General features: G+C 45.9%; 1 long non-coding RNA gene across 2 annotated transcripts; it reads right to left on the reverse strand.

Annotated features, from left to right (window-relative positions):
* Positions 1 to 301: 301 nt before the first annotated feature.
* LOC136748897 (uncharacterized) lies at positions 302 to 9,936 on the reverse strand. Of its 2 annotated transcripts, none has more exons than XR_010816654.1 (2): positions 9,732 to 9,936; positions 302 to 638 (listed from the first exon to the last, which is right to left on the reverse strand). It is a non-coding gene; the product is annotated as an uncharacterized LOC136748897 (long non-coding RNA). The 2 variants fall into 2 exon arrangements; XR_010816655.1 differs by lacking the exon at positions 9,732 to 9,936 and adding an exon at positions 4,121 to 4,827.
* Positions 9,937 to 21,845: the final 11,909 nt, after the last annotated feature.

A 21,845-nucleotide genomic window follows, 5' to 3' on the forward strand; every position in this document is an offset into this window, starting at 1 on the left:
ATATATATATATTTTTTTTTTTTTTTTTTTTTTGTATTATTATTATTATTATTATTATTATTATTATTATTATTATTTTTGTTTTACTTGGAACGAGGTCTACTGCAATGGTTTTTCCTTGGACCTGATCTGTTTTTCTTTTTAATGAAATAAACACAATTGTTTCACAAAATGCAGACCACAGCAGAGTTCAAACCCCCCCATAGGAGCAGACCTGGGAACCATCCAGATTTCACCTCGCGTCTCCAAACTTTTATTAACTCCTTCCCTGGTGAGTTGAGCTTAAACTCTGGACACCTGGTGGGTTTAACCATAGCACCATTTTTAATAAACAGACTTAAAAAATGTCACTTTTAACAATGGAGCACAGATCCTGACACTAGTCCAGAACTTGGAGACCAGCATTTAACTCACACTCACAGACAGACAGTGGGGGACAAACGACCTCCCGGTCAAGGCAGTAATCTTTGAATGTTCCCAGGTCTTCTCAGTAGCATTGGCCCAGAGCCCAGAGCTACCACAGGAACATGGCTTCTCTGAGGCCACCAGACTGGCGCCGATATGGAACGTGCCACTGAGAAGCCCCCATGCCAGCTGAGCAACGTTGTGGGAACACGGTGTCCTGTCTCTGGCGCTGGCTGTGAAAGACAGGAATGCCACTGTCAGGTTAAACTGGGAGGAGGGGCAGGAGGGGGATCTGGAGAAGGAGAGGAACATCCAGGAAATGAAGATAAATAAATAAATAAATATAATAAACACAGGCAGGCACGCAGAAGACACAGTTCCGTGGGAAGGAGGGAGAGGGTATTTGACCTTCTCCTGTTCCTGTCCTGCTGTGGGGGGTGTCTCTGAAGAGTCGGGAGACAGCGGCGTCCCTCCACACTGATGCGGCGGCTGTCCCAGACTCAATGCCAAAACCAGGCAGCGGTCGAAGGGTTAATGCCTATGCTCCTGCATCAAAATCACGGCAATTCAGAAAGTCCTGCAAACACCCATAGGAGAATTCTTTGAAAAAATCTCCAAATGGCTGTTGGTAATGTTCAACTTAAAACCAAACTAATGTATATGTATATATAAATAACTGTAGCATGCTTTTGTTGCCAGATTTTTTCAAAACTGTATTTTGTGGGGGGGGGGGGGTTACTGTCCTGTTTCTAATTATCTTCCTCTTTGAGATTTTGCTACAAAAATGTCTTATGTAAAATAAACTTTGTCATGATTTAAATAAGTAATAGTGGTAGTTATTGTAGTAATAGTACTAGCGGCTCTAGAAGTGGTGTTAGTTGTATTTATAGTATATAAAGCTGTATTTGAGAAACATCTTACATCTCTGTGTCAGCACATTGTGCCCGGCCCGATCGCACAGTACAGTGAGGGGCTGCGAGTCTCAGGGTGCTTCAGTTTGTGTTTATGATTATAGTCATATTAAGCTCACAAAAAGGAAATGAACAGCAAACCACAAGCTCTACACTTCCCTCCACGCCTCCACACACACACACAGCCCCCCATACACCAGCAGGGGTGGGAGGAAATCCTCACGCTGCTCTGGGTGGGAAATGTCCCGGATGCCACATCCTGAGTGGAGGTCCTGCCTGCCTCCAGGGCCCTGGGCTGTGCTGCAGTTAGGAGAGCTTTTATACCTCTACAAATGCATCCAAGATACACATGCATACCTACATACATGCATGCATACAGTCTTAGATACATTGTGTGCCACCTTTTTTACGACTGAGTTTGGTACTACTGACGGGACACATAGGAATAATTGTAGCACTTAGGGAGGAATATAGGTCGCAATTATTGATAAAACATGCCAATAATATTTCTGACTTTATATCTTAATTTTTTTTTTTTTTTTTAAAGACGTCCTGTCCTGCGCACCATTTCCATTACTCTCACCCCCCCACCCCCCACCCCCATCCGCTGAGCTGTGGCAGACTGCAACACCCTGTGAACATAAACCAGTGAGGGTCGACGCAGTGCGGACGTCACAGCGGCTGCAAAACACAACGCAGCTGTGAGTGTGAGACCAGGGACAGTATTGTACTGACTACACAGTTTCAGCGGCAGGGGGTGGGCGGTGGTGTAGCTATTTGTATTCAGCTTGTCCTGGTACAGGTGGGCTCTGCAGCAGGAGGGGAACGACAAAGCTCACACACCTAAATACGTTATTTTTCTTTCACGTATTTGTTTGTTTATCTTTATGACAAATGGTTGTGCACTAACTGTTCTGTGTGTACCTTAGTTATTCTATCAGATAACTAGAACACACTGTAAAGGCACACCCGAAATATACAAGTAGTTTCCTTTGTTCAAATAGCACCTGCACAGTACAGTGAGTCAACAGGATTTTAACCAAATGATGTCTGACCCTTAGCAGTTCACCAAAGCATGAGAAGGCATATCTGGCCACGATGAGATGAAGAATTATTGAAGAAACCCTTGAACAATCTGGCAGTATCATACATGCATGCTTTCCTTTGAATGGGATTGATGGAGAAGGAAGTAAGCATGCAAATGTGTCCCAATCAGAGATTGAGTCCCAGGTTATATCCTGGTTCAAAGTTTGAACAGTGCTGAAAATGGGAAGGACTCTCATCCAATCACTCGTTTCCAGCTCACAGGTCGGGGAGAACCTGTTCTGTGGGACAGGAAGGCAAATCACTTCCCAACAGCTGCAACAAGGGTGATAAAACCCCCCAGTGACATCAACCTGCCTTATCTAAGATCAGGCCCTCTTGCACAATCGCAGACACGCTATAGGCAAGGTAAACAGTGCCGTAAACAAAATGCTGCAGCTGGCATTTGTTAAAGTTGTTTACGTCGCTCACTCTGCCCCATCGCGATCTGATGTATTTCACAAGATGTTGCATAATGTTGGATATCAGATCCATATCTCAACCAGCCCTAGGTGTATACCTATCCCCCCGTGCACATGCTCATTAATGCCGATTGCCCGGCTGTAAATTGTACCCAGAAATGGCGACGTGTTGTCGGGTGAAGGCAGCAGGATGGCGGGAGCGAACAGAGAGCGGATTCTGCGAAGCAACGATAATCCTGAGCTCCTAATCGCTGCCAATCTAGGACCCGTTAAACAAGTCTGAACTGTTTCCAGGGGAGTCAACGGGATGAAGGGCCTTCCTTTGTGTGAGTGGGTCACTCGGGCCTGGCGGTTGGCAGCATCATTTGAATGGCAAATTTCTCTCCAATGTAAAGGAGCAGATAATTTGTTCCCAAAATATATTTACCCTTTCTACCCCCTGTTTTCACCTCTCTCTCTGTGACACAAAACGATTACAGACAGTGACATGTCATTAAGAAAATAAGGAAAAAAACATATACATTTGGTTGGCTTGGGGGGGTTGGCTGACTGGTTTTCTTGCTCTTCCCAGGAGGGGCAGAGAGGGTGGTTTAGAGATGATGAAACCGATAAGAATCATTTTGGGGCATATGCATCACCAGACTCACGACCTGTAAGATCCCAGGCTGTGACCTGCAATTCAACTCCAGCGCAAGATCTGCATTTTAAAACCATGCAAATCGAACCCTGGGGGGTTATTTTTGGAGCTCGTCTGCTGCCAATCTGACTGGCTGTTGATCTGATCGGTTTCAGTGTCATCCTGAGAGTGATGAGCTCACTCAGTGCTCTGGGGAGATGATTACAGAAGGCTAGGAAGCGGACGGCTCAGAGAGTGGGGTGAAGGGAGCACTCGCATGGTGTTCTGTCTCCAGTGAGGGGTGTTTCAGCCGTAGCGTAGACTGACTGCGCCGTTAAATGAATCATTATGTGAGCACAAAAGCAACAAACAATCACCTGTTCTCTTCTTGCAAGACCAAGAAAAATTGCAAGACAATATGTGGTCACTTTGACTGCTGCCTGATCGACTCTTCGTTGACGAATTATAAATCGCTTGATGCTGCAGGTCTTGTTTTCTCTTCCTCAGCCCCGCCCAGGTGACTGAGGATTTGTACTCGTGTGCAGTCATGGGTTCCCTGGCAAATATTGATGTTGTACACAGTCACCCATGAGGCTCTACCTTTCAAAGCAGGCTGAGGTCAGAGACACACAGAGAAGGGAGGAAGAGTTATTACAGCAGAGAACCACATGTGCTTCACTGACCTTTAAATGTTTGACTTGTTAAAGAGTTGTTTTTCCTCCAGTGGCTCCATACCATTGTGTCCTTCACCAGCTGTCAAGTGAATGGTTCTGAGCAAAGAACTCCAACTGTCCACCGCTGGGGTCTGCAAGCAACTTCTACAAAGTGACTTCATGACACAGTGCAAACGGCTTTCTGTGCCAACAGGCCGCGTATCTCCTCTGCAAGTTCTCGGGCCACACACATGCTTCAACCTGTTATCCCAGCCTGCAATTCAAATCAGCCCAGACGTCCGCCCCCCATCTCCATCGCCAGCTGTAAAACAGACCTCGCAGACAGTTCCGAAAACTGAGTTTGACAGCTCCGAATTAGAACCTGTTAGACGCAAGCGAAGCTGAATTCCCGAGTCGCCTGCTCCCGTTTTCTTGTGTTTTATTTTACTTAGCCTGTGTCGTGCCTCCTGGGATGGAAGCAGTGTACAGCGGGTTGTGATTGATTACAGCATCCAGAGCCAAGTGCTGTTCTGTTCTTGGAAGTTTGCGCCGTAATAAACATCCCGATTATTTTCATCCCGGTTCATTTGCTCGCGTCTCCAAAAAAATGATGAACCCATGCCCTGGTCAGATAATAGCATGCTTTCCAATCCCTGAGACAATATTATACATCAGTCAAATTAAATAAATAAATCACTAAATAACCAGCTATTTAGAAAGGTAAACAAAAGCTGAGGTAGCAGAACTGGCAGTGAAAGGAGCTGAAGCTGTTGCGCCAATCAAATCGTGCCCATGATTCTGATTGCGTTTGTTCTTGTGAGATTGTGATCGGCAAACGGGGGTGGGGGTGGGGGAGGGGTTGGAGATAAACAACAAGCCATCTCATTAAAGAAATCATGCTTTTTGTGTGTCTGTGCTGTGGCAATAGCTTCCTTGCAGCATACCCTCGTTTTAATGTCAAACCACAGTTGACTGTGCAATAGGCCGCTGATTTCATCACACTTGTTATGAAAGACGTGATTCAGAGAGCTGACTCAAAAGGGTAATGCTACATAAGTTTCAGAATGAATCTCTCTCACCTTGCAGGATATTTCACATGGATGACAGTGAATCAGCAGTGACTGAGGCCCATGTGTGTGAGCATCAGCGTGTGTGCCTGAAACTGCGGGGGGCGGGGAAGCGTCTCTCTGCCATCTTGAGAGTTCCGATGCTCTGGGGGAGACGGGGCATGGAAGGGGCTGGACGTGTTGTCAATTTGAGGCCAGTTGTACATGTGCTGAAGCTGAAATTCAATGACATCTGCAAGTTAGTGGAGAACTGGGGAGATCCACGGTTCTTGCCCCTAGGGGCAGAGACAGCTTGTGGGACAAAACCCCTGACCTACATTCCCAGGTCACTACACTTTTTTCACTTTTGTTTTGATGACCTTAATTATATTCACGTAATCACCCTGCACCTTTTTATTTTCTTTCTCTCTCCAATCCCAGTGTCGAGCAAAGCAGATCAATTGGATCATTGAAATTTAAATTTAAGGCATCTTAAGGCAACCATCTTTGCCCTTCCCATCCCCTTTCACCCCTGTGGCCCACCCAGCCAACCACAGAGATTGCACATCTTCCCCATCCCCTTTCACTCCCCCAGCTCCAATTTCCGCACACCAATCCTTCGGCCCGCCCCTCAAAGTTTGCTCCGGGATCAAAAGTTCAGTCCTTTTCAGAGAAGATGTAACGCTGCGTAGCTGTTGCCAACCCGCTATGATTTTATTATGCTGTCATATTTAGTTTTATTGGAGTCAGATGCTTTTTCTTTTTTATTTGGGTTACATTTCCATGAGTGAATCTGAAAGATGTTGCTGTCAGGAAGTAAACATTAAGACTAATCTCCTTGGAGCACAATCTCTCAGTTGTCCCAGTCTTTCATAAAATGTCTGGGTATATTTAGTGCTAGTTTTATATTGAAAAAGACAAAAGAAAGAAAGAGTGATTTTTTTTAAAGTGTGCCCTGCATGCTAAATACTACAAAAAATGGTGGAAATTCCAAGCGCACATTAGGTTTGCATGTTATGAGGCTCCAGCAACAAACGGCATGCTGGGTAACAGCCCCCTCCCAGCATTCCCAGATATCTGACAGTTCTGTCGACCATCCTGTTTTGCAGCTGAGGTGACAGGAGGTTTCAGTTAATCTAATGACAAACAAGTCGGAATTGAGCTGACACCTTATTGTGAAACATTTCACAGAAACTGCTGAACTGAGCCTTTCTTCTGTCTGCCCTCGACTTTGAGCTCATTTATTAAGTAATCCCCCCCTTCCTCTCTCTCCCATTCTCCCTGCTCCCTCGCTTTTTCACAACACAAACACTGCGGTGGAATAGGGAAGTCAGGCTATTAAGTAATTCAGTGTCATGCTCTTTTTTGGTGAGTCGCACATTATTAGCTGCTAGAATTGCTCAACACACCTTGCAAATCTTGCAGTTCCACTTGAGAACTGCTGTAGGACAGATCTCGATTGCACATGGTGTTACTCTTGTTTTTAACCCGTTGCAGCAGAGATGGTGTCGAGATGTAGAGAGCAACATGGCCAGGATACAATTTCAGTTTGTATTACACATGAACCCATGTGTCATACGCCATAGCTATTTTACTCCACATCACAATCATTCTTGATTTGAATGTATAGTTTCTATGGATATATATATATATATATATATATATATCAATTACACTACAAAAAGACTCTAAAAGGCTGACAGTCAAGTTTATTTTAGAACGGTGAGATTTTTACTATCAGTTTTGAAATAACTATGACTGCCAGCTTCCTGGGCGTGGTAAACAAGAGTGTACATAATGTTTGTGTTTATATAGATTTGGCTTTAATTCAATCTCCCCCACCTCCCTTGTTGAGACAGGAGCATTTAAAACCAGTTTCCTCTCTGTTTTCCAAGTTGAACATTCCTAACAAGCTGACTTTACCACTGACTCCCAACAGCGGCCCCACAGACATGACTGCATAAACCCCTGAAGTACTGAATAACTGCAGCATTAAACACAGCAGCCTTTCCCCTTAATATTGTCTTAACTTCAGTGTGTTAAGGTGCTTTCTGCTGCCCTGTCAGATTTAAGAGACACTTAAGGGGAAATCTAAGGAAAAAACATCTCTTAGATACAGCCGGCCACAGAGCTCCAGCTTGCACCGACTCAAGATCACACAGGCATTGAGCTGGTTACCCCCGCAGGCCTGGAGGTGCTCAGTCAGCTCTTTCACCTGCCGCAGCTCGTGAGGCACACTGAGTCAACGCTGAGTCACAGCCTCAACAGCGGAACCGCACTGATCTCTGACTCCCTTGACCTCAGAACGTGATGGCAGTTCACACAGAGTGCCTGACTGTGGAACTGTGGTGGACGGATGAAATAGATTACACGCACCTGTTCCCATTTTTTGGATGCACCATGTGCTGCGTTGATGGAAGCTGACTACAGGTCACGTGCACGACGACACAGGTGAGGTGCTGGGGGTAGGTGAGTCCATCAGCAGCCCCTTTCCTCAACCAGGTCTGCCTGCCACCCTCCCCTGCCCTCCTTGCCGTCAATCCCCCTCAAAAAGTCCCTCCAACCCCCCCACCTCCTCCAGGGCTGAGCCAGGCCAGCTGCACAGCTACCGAGACCGTCTGAGCCACTTCCGAGCCGAGAGCCTCTGTCACAGAGGCACGGCGTTAAGCCCCCCAGACGAGATGCAGATGAAAGAGGCCTGTATAACAAGAAGCTGCAGCCAAGAGCATGTATCCGGGCGAACTGAGCGCCGCTGACGGAAGCCGGGGGGAGTTCACAGCCAAACTTCCAAACGCACTTAAGAGACATTCTGCAGTGCATCTTCTTTTATTTATTTTTAACAGTATCCATTTATTATGAGATTACAAAGAGGAGGGAAAATAAAGCTGAGCAAGGAAGTTGGCAAAGTGCATGCAAACAATGGCTGCTACCAGAGGGCAGGTTGTGGGCCCAGTGGATAGCAGAGGCATTGGCAGCACACTGTAGTTACATGCCAGAGAGGGGGGACTCGCTGCCACAACACAACCAGTAGGCTTACATGACACACAAAGAGAGAAAGGTGTCACCTCAGCCCCACTGCAGACTAGCAATGAAATTCATTTCTAATTAAACACAACAGAGATGTTTTCGGAGTGTTTTTTTTCCCTCCGGACGTTGGCCTGCCACGGTGGCCCCCGCAGTTGAGACGAGGATCCGTCCGCACACGCTCGCCAGCCTTCACGCAGAAGCGGGTGTTTTGGAGAGACTAAGCTCCTGTCCAGACGGAAGTATTCGGAATATTCAATCGCCGGAACAGCTGTGACCAAAACCCAAGAGAACGATCTTAACATAGAACAGGAGCTTTGTGCTGTGAGGGTAATCCTCCTTCTCACACCACCGGCACCCTTCGAAGACGAAAGCCCAGATTGAGCGGAATAACCCTCCCCCGAGGTTGGCTGGGGCCTGTAAGCCCATTTAAGGCTTGCGTCAGCACTGTGTGCTAGCGTTCTCCTTGGCCAGCAATTTGATCTGGGTTTCCGGGGCTCTGCACCCAGTTCTCCAGGTTCATGCGGACGCTGACAGGTTCACTGGTCAGCAATTTTCTTTTTCCATGTTCCACCACCCCAGTATGCCAGACGAGCCCCTTTGCACGTCTCATCTCGTGTCAGTGTGATTAGACACCACGGCAGCGTCCGTCACAAGACTCATATTTTACCCTCTACAGCTACAGTGACAGAGGGGGCTGCTGGGGGGTCCTCTGCTGCACTTCCAGACCTACCCATGACCTCTGATCTTCATGATGTCACCTGTCATCTCAGTCACAGTGGAAAAAAACAGCACTGAGCTTTCAAAGGAATAAAACTGCAAAAACATGAGGACAAAAGGGTGGACTGATTAGCAACACTGGGGAACAGGTGTCCCCAGGATTGTACGGGCGATGCCAGACAGGCATTATTTCTCTGTTAGTCCCTGTCTACCAGGTTGTTTGGTTACTCAGGTGCTTCTCTGCACTGCCTAGGTGTGTGTTAATCATGTCATCTTCACCCTAACGGAGCCTGACATTCGATTCCAGAACTCTGCGCACAGAATCCCCCCAGAGGATGCCAAGCACCTCGACAGCTCTCTCCCGGCGTTTCGAAGCCACGTCTGCATGCTGCACACCCCAGTGTCTACCTGCAGCAGCGAATGAGTCATACGAGCGCGTGTTGTTTGCAGAGTAAAGTCACCTCAGCAGACGCTCCGGTCCTCTTTTTCCTGTTAAATAAATAAACAGCTTCCCTGCCGTTTACCCTGGTCTAACGAGGGAACCTGAGACCTGGGGGAGGGGGAGTCTTGCCAAGCTTCGGGAGGGAGCAAAAAGTGACGGCCCAGAATGGGAAAAACCTCTGATCCTCTGATTCAGTCAAGATAGCAATGCAGAGACATTGAATGTATGTGATAGTGAAATAAATAAATGTACACACATGCACCCATTCATACCTATATGCAAACAAATAAAATGAACCTAGTATAATGAAACTCTGTGTATTGATTTGCATCTTTATGATTAATATTGATGTTGCATACCCTGCTGTTTACAAAGTGCTGCACCAATCCCTACTGCTCTCTTCACTTACCCTTGCTGTCATCTTCTGAGCTTGTTGCCTGGGATTGATGCTTGTGTTCTTGTTTGGTTTCGTCCTTTTCCATATTCCTCCAAGTAGCACAAGTTATGATTATTGCGGAGCGGCTCTGTCCCTCGCATGGTGAGATATGGGTCACACAGCAAAATTATTGGGAAAAGGGATTTTTGGTTGCTCCCAGAATGACTGTGCTGGAGAGGCTTCCCTCAGCTCTGAGTCAGTGCTCCTGGGTGGAGCCCCATTCCTCAGTGATAAACTAACCAACACCGCCCAGCCTGCCAGGCTCCCTGCAGCATTAGCAATACTGCACTAGTAAACAATCCCTTTAAAAAGCTGTTAAAATATTCAGAGCAGGTATGACAACACTGCTGCTCTTCTTAAGCATCACCTATTAGGTATGTGAAAGGCATGTATTTGTGACATTTTGCACATCATGGGGCCGCTTCTGTGAAAGGATGCGCTCGTCTCTAACTATGCTTTGTCTTTGTGGAATAAATGACTAAGACGTGGTCGAAAAAGTGACATGAGAAAACCCTCTATTGTGTCTCTATTTTAGTGCATTTGTTCTCAGTCAAGCTGGGTGCTTCAGTCAGGGCTCGTCAGTCACAAATAAATGCCGCACACACACACGCCCGAGAGCTCATGCTTGAACCAAGTTGTTGCTCCCAACCAAAGGCAAAACTGAAAAATGCAGCAAAAATGCACACTGTCCAGCCGCCCACTGAGCTATGCTTGGGCACGCAGGGATGCAAGAAAAACGAAAAGCCTGACTTAGATCTACACAGCCACCATTTGGTTGAATCTATTTTCGTAGGGAAGGAGTAGGAGGCAGGAAGGGGGGTTATTTCACTTTGAACCCCCTCTTCATAAAAATAACCCTCCCTTCCTACGTGAAGTGGATTCTGAGTCACTGTGAGGTCGGTGGTCGTTTCTCACTTCATCATTGCTCCCGGGTCACGTACACAAACTAGGGCCTCGGTGTGCTGCTAGCTGCAGTCAAAATCAGTTCATACATAAATACATATACAGCATAACACAGGATGAGGCCAGCAGCGAGCAAGACAGCAAGAGCAGCTCGCCATGTGGCGGTGTTTCAGCAACATGCACATCAGTAAATACATACATACATACCTACATACATAAGGAGAAGAAGAAGTAGAAATGTATCATCGGAACACAGTCCTGCGATTCGCGACTGTGTTATCTGTGTGGTTTTTTTAACATGTTTTCAAATTTGGCCCGTGAAAAAGATCACAGAGGAGTGGAATTTGACTGCAGTTTAACCACTATGACTGTACACTCCGACCACAGTGCAGTGAGCTGTTAAAGAGAGAGAGAGAGAGAGAGAGAGAGAGAGTCAACAGTCAACTCATCAAGAGCGACAGATATACTGTGAGAAGTGCCGTGCTAATAATTGTTTTTCTTCAACTCGCTCTGGATGTTTGCACAGATCAGCTGAGTTCAGAGAGATTACTCACTGTGCAGCCCAGGGCATGTCTCTGTCAGGGCAGATTATCTCCCAGAACTCTAGAGCCTTTCTTTCTGAGTAAATGGTGATCCTTTCCAGTCTCTTTTGAATTTGCTGTTGTTGTTGTTTTGCTTGGCTTTGACAGCTGCTTGAGAAATGTTCAATGGCACAAAAAGAAACACTGACTGGATTTGCATGGTGCTCAATTCACAGACACATAAATCTACAGTTGCTTCATATAAAGGGGTCTCTACATAACATTTTTTGTGCACAATTAAAAGTAATCAGTACACATTTTCAGACATGCAGCACAAAGTATTTTATTTTCATATTAAGTTTTTCTTTGGAAGTCACCTCCCAGTACTGTTGGGGTGCAGGAAAACAGTGTCAATTTGTAGTGAATATGCACTCTTCATTGCTGCCAGGTTATTTCACACATTCAGGCGGCCAACCAGGGACAGGATGTGTGGGTCTCTGCCCAGCATACACACACGTCACTTATACACTCACCTAAAGGATTATTAGGAACACCATACTAATACTGTGTTTGACCCCCTTTCGCCTTCAGAACTGCCTTAATTCTACGTGGCATTGATTCAACAAGGTGCTGAAAGCATTCTTTAGAAATGTTGGCCCATATTGATAGGATAGCATCTTGCAGTTGATGGAGATTTGTGGGATGCACATCCAGGGCACGAAGCTCCCGTTCCACCACATCCCAAAGATGCTCTATTGGGTTGAGATCTGGTGACTGTGGGGGCCAGTTTAGTACAGTGAACTCATTGTCATGTTCAAGAAACCAATTTGAAATGATTCGACCTTTGTGACATGGTGCATTATCCTGCTGGAAGTAGCCATCAGAGGATGGGTACATGGTGGTCATAAAGGGATGGACATAGTCAGAAACAATGCTCAGGTAGGCCGTGGCATTTAAACGATGCCCAATTGGCACTAAGGGGCCTAAAGTGTGCCAAGAAAACATCCCCCACACCATTACACCACCACCACCAGCCTGCACAGTGGTAACAAGGCATGATGGATCCATGTTCTCATTCTGTTTACGCCAAATTCTGACTCTACCATCTGAATGTCTCAGCAGAAATCGAGACTCATCAGACCAGGCAACATTTTTCCAGTCTTCAACTGTCCAATTTTGGTGAGCTTGTGCAAATTGTAGCCTCTTTGTCCTATTTGTAGTGGAGATGAGTGGTACCCGGTGGGGTCTTCTGCTGTTGTAGCCCATCCGCCTCAAGGTTGTACGTGTTGTGGCTTCACAAATGCTTTGCTGCATACCTCGGTTGTAACGAGTGGTTATTTCAGTCAAAGTTGCTCTTCTATCAGCTTGAATCAGTCGGCCCATTCTCCTCTGACCTCTAGCATCAACAAGGCATTTTCGCCCACAGGACTGCCGCATACTGGATGTTTTTCCCTTTTCACACCATTCTTTGTAAACCCTAGAAATGGTTGTGCGTGAAAATCCCAGTAACTGAGCAGATTGTGAAATACTCAGACCGGCCCGTCTGGCACCAACAACCATGCCACGCTCAAAATTGCTTAAATCACCTTTCTTTCCCATTCAGACATTCAGTTTGGAGTTCAGGAGATTGTCTTGACCAGGACCACACCCCTAAATGCATTGAAGCAACTGCCATGTGATTGGTTGGTTAGATAATTGCATTAATGAGAAATTGAACAGGTGTTCCTAATAATCCTTTAGGTGAGTGTATATTCACACTGCAAAGATCTCTCTCGTGCAACAGTACCCCAGCCTTTAGCCAGGAATACTGCGTGTCTTAGAGTTTGTCAGTATGAATAATTTAAAATAAAATACCAACATAAACACAAACACATCCCACAGTTGCAGAGTAGGACCTGACTTTGGCGTACCAGGCATCTCTGTCAGCAGTGCAGTTGGGCCAGGAGAGAGAGGAGTCTGTGAGGATGCCTCAGGCCGCCTCATCAATGAGAGGAGGGTTTCCGCACGTATTTTACAAATGAGTAACCCATAATTCATCTGCAGCCCTTATAGGTGATGCTCTGCATTCTGTTTTGTTCTCCTTTTGACTCCACAGAGGGCGATTTGTGCAACTTTCACCACTCCTACGTCGTTGGGAAAGGCTGGGGGTGACAGACGATGACAGTGCTATTGTAGCGTCCCGCCGCTGACCTCATACTTAGACAACAAAACTCTCAAGAACGCATGGGCTCTGCTGTGTCACAACGAGAAGACGAGCAGAGATGCGAGAATATCCAGCGTCTGTTTGTTGTTCTTGCCCCAGCGCCCGGCCCGGCAGAGGACCGGGTGCGTGCGACGGCCTGGTTGACTCTCCGCTGATGGGGGCTGCATCAGAGCACATTCCAGACCGTCCACGTCTAATCTATGTAGTTCAGAAGTCTTTCTTTGATGTGTAGAGGTGTGTCACTTCGTCAACCGGTAGGTTTCACACAAAAAGGCCACGCAAGCAGTCGGGTTGGCAACGTCAACAGATGACCCGTAAACCAGGTGTGAAAGCCACAGAGACGTGTGTGGATTGAAGTCTCTGAGGCGTGGATTGCCGAACCCACCTGAATGGAGCATCACTTAGCACCACGTAGTTAATAGTGTCGACAGGAAGACGCCGACAACAGACAAGCATTTGGTACAAAAGACCAAAAAGGGGGCAATAGTGCTGCCAGTCACTTATATATATTAGCAAGTCTAGCTGAAAAACACTACACTCACAATATGAAACACATGGATTGTTCAGTGGATGTACATATATAGACAAATAAGAAAAATATATATTTCCAGATTTAATTTTAATTGAACCCATTAAATCACCATCAAATATCAATATCTTCCCAAGTTGATTCATCATTTCAGGGGACTGGAAGGTGCCAAAGCATCTGAACAAACATCTTGCACAAAATGCTTTGAAGCTATTGTTCATTTTTATCTGACATCAGGCAGTACGTCAGCTTGCAAATGGGGCCCCCACAGCTCTCTTTACCTTATAAGCCTGAAAAACAGCCTACAGCTCACCAGACCCTGAACGCATTCCAGAGAAATGAACACAGGACAGCCGATTGCAGCCGAACTGAGAGAATATTGCGTCACATGTTTATGCCAGTTGACCTGTAGCTCAGATGGAATTCTGCTTGGGCAATATTCACAGCTCATTATAGATGATAAATCCTCCATACTTTATATAACTTTCTTCAGCGTGCGGGGAGGAGGAGGAGGGGAGAGCGGGCCGTGAGCCTTAGCAACAGAATACTTGGAACGTGACTGAACGCTTTATAAATACCTCATTCCTATATGATTCATTAATGCAGGCTTTTTAACAGGATGGGTTTCCATTGTTTATTTGACTCTGTGAACACTCCAGCGCTCTCCTCTCCCGGCGTATAAACAAAACTGCTCAGACAGAGAGGAGATCCAGTGGCTGTCAATCAGCGAGGGGCTCGAGGACAGAGTCTGTTTCTGACGATTGACTGGGTCCGTGCGTAATTCCTGTTTGTGCCTCTCTCCGTTCCTTGGGCCGTTTTGCTGATGTGTCGGGTTACAGTGTCCTGATGCGGGGAGTCTGCAGTCCCAGCACAGCCAGGTGTTTCTCCCCCGGTGGTTCGCTATCACCATGGTGATGGGGGGCCGACGACGAGGGATCGACACAGGTGTGCCCGAGGGAACCTTGTCAGCTCCCAGTCCCACTCTCCGTGTTGCTGTGTCCTAGCTTCCTACCCTGCTACCCTTCCTCTCACACACACACACACACCACCAACTTCTCGGACACTGCGGCCAAAAAAAAAAAAAAAACAACTAACTTCTCACTGTTTGGCAACACACCACCCAGCCAAACACATCTGGCTGTCCTGTCTCCCCACAATGAGTCACTGCATGCAAATGACTTCGGCCTCCGTGAGGAAAAACTGTTTTTGTATGTTCGCTGCATGTAAAATGCACGGTATGTAAAATCCTGAATTATATATCTTTATTTGATTCATGATTTATACGGTGCCTTTCTTGTCCCCTACATGGCACATATTTCATCAGGCTTCCCAGAGGCACTCGTAACCTGAATACGAAACTAAAGAGGGCCCTGAAACACACACGATCACTACAGGCTGTGTTACACTCCTATAGCAACATCACACGAACAATAGGTAACACATACTATCAGGAACATAGGAATCAGTTGTCTAACTGGTGAGAGACGTCACAACCGTGCTGTCCCAGACAAGCTAGATCATATTTTGACATCCTGATGCATCCAGTCATTCTTCAGTCTTCCACAACAGACACCACACAGTCTTTGTGTATCGACTGATCTCTGCGCACAACTTCCAACAGAATAAGACGAGCAAGGCAGAGGGCTCTCGCACGTAACGTATCAACTCCAGGGCACGTTGTCAAGGCCGAGCGGCACAGTGGACTGAGGATGTTCCTGTGCGAGTCTGATGTAAGCCAGCTTGCTGTAAATAGGGATATCCTGCCCGGGCACGAGGATCAGAGACCATTGCAAGCCAGCCAGCATCGCTAATCCCATTAGAATCAGACACCTAGGCCGTATCTGTCTTTGTTAACTAATTGCTGTACTTCCTCGTGTGACACCTGATCCTTTCCGGAACACTAACACGGCAAAGCTGTTTACATCAGCTAACGACGTAAAATCTAATCAGACGAACCGAACAGACTTCTATTATACGGGATCTGGGTGGGGGAAGGTGAAAGGAAGGGGGAAGGGGTGTGTGGGGGGGGCGGGGGGGGTAGAGGAAGGACAGCTGTCTAACAAGGACAATGCTGTCTCACTCAAACAGAACCTGCTTTGTGGCTTGTGGCTCTCAGCCCCGGCTCAGTCGCTCTGGTTGTTGTTACGTTTAAACAATCACCTCCATTTAGGGATCTTTTTTCTTTTTTTTTTTTTGCGCTCTGTCTCAGTGCCCCTGTCATGGTTGGTTGCCATGGCGCCGCTCGGTTCCGTTACCAGGGAGTCGAGGCCCCCCGGCCCCCCTAGAGCCGCCGGCAGGATTAACCTGTGTTCCCATGATGATACTGCTACTGGAGGAAGAGGGGCGTTTGTGGTGCGGCGTGCCAGGCAGGAGAGCCAGGCCGACTGGACGGGTCTGAAGAGGAGGCCTCGGCGCCAGGGGCCGTGCCCAAAGGTGAACCTGTATGCAGAATTTCAACTAAAAAAAAATGTGTCGACCCCCATGAGCATTTGCATTTGTATCCATATGCACCTTGTGAAAGGAAAGCAGGGTATCACACCTCCCACACCTGCCCTACAGGAAGTGGACCAGCCTGGTGTCTGGAAGGCAACTTCAGTTTAATCTCAAGGTGGTAATTACAAAGGAAGTCCAGTTCGTGCCTTTTTATTATTATTCCGGGCCTCCCACGAGGGGGAACTGCTGACTACACTCGACGGCACCTAACTGTGTCCAACGTAACTTGTAAGCACAACTTGATGACATAGTGGCGTGTGGAATTGTCATGATCTAGGGAGACTGATGGGCAAAGTATGGCCCAGGGTAGACAGAAGAATCATAGAGAAGCTTGGTGCCCCACTGAGGGGAGAACAAAGGAGACTGTATGTGAGGGAAACCCCAAGATAAAGCACGGGAACAACAAAGGAGCACGTGGCTGATGTGTACTGTGATAGCTGGAAGAAACTATAGTGTGTGAATTCAGCAGTTTGTCTTGGTAGAGGACTGGTGCGGAACATGGTCTTTAACCTGCAGTGACCTGTGAAGTTTTTTTTCTTTTTTCTTTTTTTTGGGGCTTTAATGAAAGTACCTAAAGAGAAAGAAAAAAAATGCTGAATAAAGAATGACAAAGTGGAAGCAGTTGTGTGGTGCGGTACAGTAGCTTTTTCCACCCCGAGACGGTTGCAACCCCAGTTCTAGGTAAAATCCGGGGGTTTGTGAGAGAGATCTTCCACTCAGGGCACAGGAAGACACCCTCCACCCACACACACACACTCTGACAGATAAACGGCCTCACCACAAGAGCAGAGCTGCAGCAACCCCCAGGAGGCAGCGCTCTGCCACGTCCCTTGAAGTGCACTCTTAAAAACACACCGTGATTGCCACGATCCAGCCCAGGCTTCCTTCAGGACATCACAACTGGAAACACGAGGCAAAAATCGCACAGCTTCGAGCCCAGGGAAGCTAAGCTGGTGCAGAGGTGCACACTGGACTTGATGCAAACCCATAACACCACAGCCTGATCTCCTGGACGGCTCCACACTCTGTCTCTTGCATCTCGTGAGACACTGTATCTCACGATTAGCTACGGTTTAGCTAATGTTTGAAAAGCAGTTAGTTGCATCCTTGTAGATGCATTGCATTGCATTGTAGATCAGGTTAATTTGAAATTAATTAAAGCAGCTGGTCTAAATTAAACTGGAGGTACAATGACTTCCAAGAGAATTCAGTCTTCAACTGCCTTCCAAATGACCGTGATCCTGTGCGATTTCAGTAATGTAAGGAAGTGCGTCTAGCATGGAATTACAGCAGCAGAGTCAGGAAGAATACAGTGATTACATTGCCTGTTTATTTTAGCCTTAAATTCCACTCAGCAAACTACCAACAGATATCAAAAGGCATCTGGAGTCAACTTGACACGAACATCCTCTCCGAATAAACATCCCACTACTTGCCACAGAGGAACCCCGTCCCCAGCTGATGGAAGTACACTTGTTAGCTTGATTAGTTGAAAGTCCCATCCTTCAGGGAATTTAGCAGCTGAGACAGAGGAAGTAAGAGAGTCTGTGTGTGTTTGAGTGTGTGTGTGTGTGTGTGTGTGTGTGTGTGTGTGTGTGTGGTGGGGGGGGTGTCACTCCATCTGTCTTTGATCCTCAAACACTGGTATATATAAAAAAAACATACATATAATTAACTAAATAGAACAACGAATTTTGTTAAGGTATAGAAGGATGCAAATGGTCTGCATGTGTAATCTAAACAGAAGTGTTTTAAGGGGTAGTCTAGCAGTTGAAGGTTCCCCCGATGGAGCTCCATATGAGGGCTGTCACTGCCTAACTTGAATACCCTGAAGTGAAGCTGGCAAAACCGATATTGCATAATCTGTCTTGGCCTAATTTTAGATATTTTACTGCCAAGGACTTTCTCTGTGCACTTCCCAGACTCTGCAGCAACAGCTGCAAAACCCTGCAGCTTTGCTACCAGTAACAGAAACATGGAAACATCTGCCAAGAGCCAGGAGATGCTGACCAACATAAATTAAAATGCCAGAACGTTCTGGGTCACGTTACAATGCCAGTCTCATAAGGGTGACACATTGTAAGTTGTGTTTTTATTTTAACATATTTGAGATTTCCTCTGGGCTTTTACTTAAGATGTATTGTGCACTCTTACGCATAAGTACAGCATATACACATTTAAATAATACAATTGAGTGGAACAAATTATTATTATTATTATTATTATTATTATTTAACAGCAGAATGCAATCTTCTCCCGCTGGCTGTGTGACATAGATCATACTGCCTTGGTTATAATTACATTCCACTGCATAGCTACTGGCTTTACAAGAAACAAGGAAGGGTAAATCCAAGCATGTCTTCTACTTAGTTTTGTGTAGGAGGGAAGAGAGAGTGAGAATGTACTTCCCAAAAAATGTCTTGGCGTCAGGCCAGAATGTCTGAAAAAAAGAAAAATCCAAATTGGTGTTTTCCACCTTCCCAGTTGTGGGCGTCGCACTTCTGTCACCTGGGCCTTCGGGGAAATGCAATGCCCAGCTTGTTTAGTCAAGCAGCAGTGAAGTCAAAGGTTTAAGTGATGTCACCACTGCTAATGCCAAGCACTGGGTGGTAATAAAGGGTGAAGCCAGCGGCCTTAATCAGCATTCTGGCTCGCTGATTACGGAACACACAATTACATTCCCATCGCTCATTTCTGAGTAAATGTCCAAGGTCCTCGTTTTGAAATTGGCTTTGTTGTTGTTTCCCAATATACTGTATATATTTATTTTTTCAGATTGTGTCTTTCACACCCAGATTGTCTCTTGAGAGGAAAAACAAACAAACCAAAAATAAACGATTGTATGTATTCAGGTCTGAGGAGGGAGAATAAAAGCCTTTTATCACAGAATTGTCACATACATAAGAGAGAAATCGATAGAGGGAGAGAGAGAGAGAGAGAGAGAGAGAGAGAGTTCTACTTCAATAATTAAACCATCTGACCTGAGGTTACCAAGCACTGTTCACAACAGGAAGTAAGTGACTCCATGTTGCAATCCACTGGGATAAGTCAGTCAATAATGTGCAAATCCTGCTGTAAGAACCCTGTTACTTTTCCACAAAAAGCCTTTCTCAATGGGAAGTTGGATGACTCACGCACGCCAGCCTGGGAGCACTGGTTGTGAAAGCAGGACGATTACTTGGAATTCTGAGCAAACCATGACCGGCATCCGTGATGAGGCACCGTGGACAATGCAGCGAGTGTCAGAGGGCTTCTAAACACAACCGTCTTCACCTTACAAGACATTAGGCTCAGATTCTTCCTTCCCTCGTTGCCTTTTTCCTGCCTGCAATCACAGCCGAAACTACATGACCTGAAGACCAGAACTCTTACGAAGTTGGTGACCCTTGTAGCAGAGATTATATAGACATATATACATACATAAATATATCTTTACATTTGTGTGTGTACTATATTATATAGAGTAGTATTAATCATTCATAAGTTCACTTAATACAACTGCAGTGGGACCCTGAGACCTAGAGCTTTGCTGGGCTGCCTCCATTGATGTTGGCTCTGGTTTGATGTGGGAAGACATCCCGAACATATAAATCTAGAATAGAGCCAGTGGGGGGTCCTCTTTGATCCACGCCTGCGTCAATGAATGTCCTTTTTAAGAAGCGCTGAGAGCAGCTAAAAGTAAACAAGGGGTCAAATCCACATGACGGGGTGGGGGGAGTTGTGGTTCTGGACTCTGCAACAGACATGGGAAGGTGGATTGGGGAACGGTCCGGCGTCTCGGTCTTTCCCTGTAAGACCATCTGCAGCTGCGCTCATGGCGGCGGCACATTTGCACTCTCACGGTTAGGGTCAAAAGAAAGACCCCGACAGATAATCTCGGTGTGGTCACCCAGTCGGCCTGAGCAAGACACAGTGAGACACACTACAGCAGTCTGACGGAAAGAGTACAAACAAACAAAATAAAAAAGTCCCCCCAAAACAACAGGAGTATTAGGACATCAGGCAAAAACCAAAACAGATGTTATAGAGACTTAATAAGTCATTTTGATAGACAGACAGAGCGTGACTCTGCAACAAGTCCTGCAGGGAAGTGTCTATACTGTTATCAATGTGGTAGGTGTACAGCCGTCCACACACACAAACTTGAGGCAATGCTGGCAGTTTACTGCATTCTAAAACATCACAAGAAGTACTGGTACACTTTCTGCTCTTCATGAAACGCGACTTACTTGGCACAGAGATAGTTGTCCAAATACTTTGCGTAATACACCTTTTTTTTCTATTACTGGGGATGTCTCTATCAGGACCATGTTGATTTGACCTTTAGAGCAAGTCTTAAATGGTGTGTTTGTCATTTTCTTAGCAGGTTAAAACTACAGAATAAAACAGATGGAAATCAAAGTTGAATGTGGTAAACATCTTCTCAAATGTGTATTTTATTTCATTTCTGTCTTTGGAAACCCTGCGGCTGCGGATGATTTGAGTCTTTCATATTCCCACGTATGTGATCACAGTGATAACTGCACCAGAGATTAAGATTATTTTTCAGACTTACTAAACTCACAGAATATTTCAACCTATCTTACAGTTATTATTCTTATCATCATAGGCAAATTGGACTAATTTAACTTTTTGTTTCCCCGTAGCAACGCAGATGTTTATTTTGAATAACCTGAAACTCACTCCCTCCTCCCTCTTTTTCTCTCTCTCGTTCTTTCTCTCCCTTTCCTTTGCTCAGCAGGCATGTGCATTACTCAATGGTGCAATACTATCATTGATATTGAGTCATGCACAGGGGTGGGGCCTGATCTGCACCAGCAAACCTCCTGTTGCTCCCCAGCCAGTTTCTACACAGTCTAATCTTAGAAACGTCCCTATTATAAGAATGAGCCGCACATGTCGGAATCGTGGCACTGATGTTTCTGATGCTGAGTGTGTCGTTTACTGTTCCTGAAACACATCCAGACTTTTAAGTAGGCTTCATTGTTGATCCCAATGAAACATGCATTGAAACAACTTCCTTAAATTACCAGAATTACTGTAATTTACTTTGTTTTGGGGATTATTATGATGTCATTTCTGTGTTCTGGAGAAAACTGTAACAAGAAACAGAAACAAGAGTTGCACTATTACAGTTGGGGACTGATAACCAGATGAGATGAAGTCTGATAAATGCCTTATATATATCATATCATTTTATTTTAGATCACCACCAGTCAAACTGTCCCTCAGCTCCAGGCACACCTCAGTGAACAACACTGCCATTTCCTAAATCAGCCTACCCTGGCATTTGTTTACTAACTTTCCATTCAAAACAAATACTTTGCCAAAAGTACTACTGGGATGTTCTGTACTTTTGGTGGTGCACTATTGCCTACTATTGCACTATTGTGGAGCTGCGGGGGCAACACTTTGCATCAATTCTACACAGGGTATGC

Source organism: Amia ocellicauda, chromosome 4, assembly GCF_036373705.1.
Source record: "Amia ocellicauda isolate fAmiCal2 chromosome 4, fAmiCal2.hap1, whole genome shotgun sequence".
NCBI classification, from domain to species: Eukaryota; Metazoa; Chordata; class Actinopteri; order Amiiformes; family Amiidae; genus Amia; species Amia ocellicauda.